The sequence below is a fragment of the Pipistrellus hanaki genome (genome assembly GCF_964339955.1).
Source record: "Pipistrellus hanaki genome assembly, chromosome: 1".
NCBI classification, from domain to species: domain Eukaryota; kingdom Metazoa; phylum Chordata; class Mammalia; order Chiroptera; family Vespertilionidae; genus Pipistrellus; species Pipistrellus hanaki.
This window is the reverse complement of record NC_140503.1, coordinates 34,983,618-34,987,177: the sequence shown is the minus strand read 5'-3', so window position 1 is coordinate 34,987,177 and position 3,560 is coordinate 34,983,618. Positions and strand designations below refer to the sequence as shown.

The window sequence follows — 3,560 nt, the reverse complement described above, 5'->3', positions numbered from 1 at the left end:
ACTTAAACATTAAACAGCACATAAGTCATAATTGTTGCAGGCTTTTAAAGATATAAATGTCTAGGTGAAATCTGGTAGTTTTCCTACTATCATCTTTTCTAAATTCACTGTTTAATATGAAATATGTTACATATACAGCAGCGGGAATATATATATATATATATATATATATATATATATATATATATATATATACACACACACATACTAGAGGCCCAGAGCCTGAAATCCATGCACTGGTAGGATCCCTAGTGGCTGGTGGCAGCTGGCAGGGGCCTCCCTCCCTCCCTTCCCCTGGCCAGCACCACCCCTTGGTTGAACTCCTGGTTGAGGGAACAATTTGCATACTATGCTTTTATTATATAGGATATTGTGTATATATAAAATTTAAATAATTATTTAAATTTTATATATACACAATATATATACAATTTATATATACACAATATACAAAAAATAAGCATAAATATATGCTTTATTTTAAAGAAGTTTAATTTTTTACAAGAGACAGGGAAATGATAAAAAAAACCTACAAAAATTACATATAAAAATTACCTATAAGGAAACTATAGGGATAGCTTCTATACTTGACCATTGGCTGGTTCAAAAGCTCTCAATGGCTTCCAGTGATAACCTCTGAGGTGAGTCCTCCCCTCCCTCTGGCAGCCTCCAGCAGTACCCTCAGAAATTCAGTATCACATGAAACCTCTTGTCAACCTTCAAAGCTATGAACTCTGTTATGTCAGCTCCCACTCTAAAAGAAGGACCTTTGTTTCTTCATCAGTAAATCTGTGATAGAGATTTCTGGCAGACTCATAGCAGACTTTTTGGTTGATGTAGAATGTTTTTTGTTGTTGTTGTTGGCATTATTTTAGATGTTCCCCCTTTTACCCACCTCCACTCCTCCTGCCCCTCTCTCTGGCCATCACCACGCTGTTGTCTGTGTCCATGGGTTATGCTAATATGTTCTTTGGCTAATCTCTTCACCTTCTTTCACCCAGTTCCCCCATTTTCCTCCCCTCTGACCTCTGTCAGTTTGTTTCACATATCCGTTCTTCTGGTTCTATTTTGTTCGTCAGTTTATTTTATTCATTAGATTCTATATGCAAGTGAAGTCCTGTGGGATCTGTCTTTCTCTCCTGGCTTATTTTGTTTAGCATAAAAACCTCTAGGTCCATTCATGCTGTTGCAAAGGGTAAGAGCTCCTTCCTTTTTACAGCCAAGTAGTATTCCATTGTGTAAATGTACCACAGGTATTTTAGCTACTCATTTGCTGATGGGCACTTGGGCTGTTTCCAGATCTTGGCTATTGTAAATAACACTGCCATGAACTTAGGGGTGTATATATTCTTTCTGACGGATGTTTCGGGATTCTTAGAATATATAACCCAAAGCTGGGTCGAAAGGAAGTCCCATTTATTATTTATTTATTTATTTATTTTTAGAAACTCTACACATACTGTTTTCCACAGTGGCTGCACCAGTCTGCATTCCCACCACCAGTTCCTTTTTCTCCATATCCTCGCCAGCACTTGTTTATTGATTTACTGATGGTAGCCATTCTGAGAATTGTAAGGTGATATCTCATTGTGGTTTTAATTTACATCTCTCTGATCTTACATTTACTGAGTACTGCCTTCTTGATTTCTTTAATAACATAATTAACTTGACAATAGGTTAAGCAGGATTTCATGTACACCGCAGGAATGTCATTGAACTCATCAAAAATTATATTTGACATTTAATTTCTTTGTTCTTCAGAGGGCTTCTTCGTGGCTATAGATTCCTCAACTTTGACAGGTTCTTCAGGGTCAAGATCTGATACAGTCACAAAGTTCTGGGTGACTGAACTGAGCCAATGGGGAGGTATGTTTTCTTTGAGATGTTGCACATCTTACAATCTTCTTCAAGAGATTCCCTGAATTCCTTGAGTGAACAGGTAGATTGTACTTGAATCTGAATTTCCAATTCCAATTTACTTAGAAGCTTGTTTACTAAATGATTTCATTTCCTATTTTATTTAATATAGTCTTTAAGGTAGATTCTTAACCCAAGAGTCTTAATGACAAAGATTTTTATATATTGACAATCATTTCATTAATATGAGAGCGTATTTGTTTCAGATCTGAGGAGGCTATCCTTTAAGCCTCTTGTACAGGTCTGGGAGCAAAAAGCACAATTTAGAGATTTATAATAAAATTAACCTGGATAATCACCCACAATACAACATTGCTAGTACACATGGAGCCCTCTGCTTACCCACCTTAATTGCATTTCTCCTCTCTTCCATGAAGAAGTATCCACTCTCCTGAATTTTAAATTCATTATTCTCTTGCTTCTCTTCAGTTTTTACCTTATTTGTATGCATCCCTTAAACTATATTATTTAGTTGTTTAATTTTATATGACTGGAATCTTACTATATATATTCCTCTGTGTCCTGTTTGTTTTATTCCATGCTATATCCCAAGATAATGCTGATCTAAATGTTCAGTCTGAGATTTTTTGAAAGTGCTAGTGCAGATTCTTGCTCCAAATCTTTTTAAAATGTTATCTTTTTTGATGTCCCTCCCCCCACAACACTGACCCTCTCCACCCTGTTCCCCCTCTTGCTCCATATCTTGATGAGAGATGCTTAGTTCTTAGGGATTCTCAGAGGCCAAAATAAGTAATAATTTTAATAATATCCCTATGAAAAATTGTCTCCCAACTCCACCACAGTTTACCTCAATGTCCTGGCTTTAGTGGGTGGAGGGGGTAGGCTCTAATCCAACTTCCCACTGTGCTGGGGCATCAGGCTCTTCTTTCCTCCACTAAAACCTATGCCTATGTGTCAGGTCATTGGGTATTAACAGATGCCACAGACAAGTGCTTCAGTGCTCTCTTGTCTCTTAGATTTATGTTTTCTCATTGATTTGAATGTCTGAGGATTACTCTTATTTCTATTTTCCAGGCTCAGCCTGTAAGAGATCTTTTCATGTATTTTTAGATGTTCTGTACTGGACAACTTGTCTGCCATATTGCTGACTATGGCAGTCCTCCCTAATATGTTTTAGTTTGAACCCTTAGACTTTGATTGGAATATTTCTTTCTTTTCTTTCTTTCTTTCTTTCTTTCTTTCTTCTTCTTCTTCTTTTTTTTTTTTTTTAAATTTCTTTGTAACAAAACATCTATCCTTAGAGTCATATTCTTTTAAGGAATGGCTTAACATAACCTTCAGATGCTTTTAACCTGTCTGGTTCAGCTATTCAGTATTTCCCATCACGGGCAACCTAACTGCCTCATCCAAGAAAGCCAAAAATGTATCATCTCTTCCGCCGACTCTGAAATATTGGTGTGCTGGACAGAATCTAAGGTCACCTTCATGATCCCCACTTCCTGGTATTCACATCCTTGTGTAATCCTCTTCTCTTGAGTGTGGGCAAGTGACTTGCTTCCAACCAACTTATTTGTATCCTTGCTTACACACATTAGCACTGCTAGTGGGGAATGGCCTATCACTGCCCAGCTCTGATGCTGAATGGCACAGGGCAGAAATACCTCCTCATCTGTCTCACATCT

The 3,560-nt window shown here is 37.3% G+C and overlaps 1 pseudogene across 1 annotated transcript; it reads right to left on the bottom strand.

The window, feature by feature from the left end:
* Window positions 1-1,600: 1,600 nt before the first annotated feature.
* LOC311620279 (SKA complex subunit 1-like) lies at window positions 1,601-2,368 on the bottom strand (annotated as a pseudogene). The gene is made up of 2 exons: window positions 2,260-2,368; window positions 1,601-2,134 (listed from the first exon to the last, which is right to left on the bottom strand). The product of its transcript is annotated as an SKA complex subunit 1-like (transcript).
* Window positions 2,369-3,560: the final 1,192 nt, after the last annotated feature.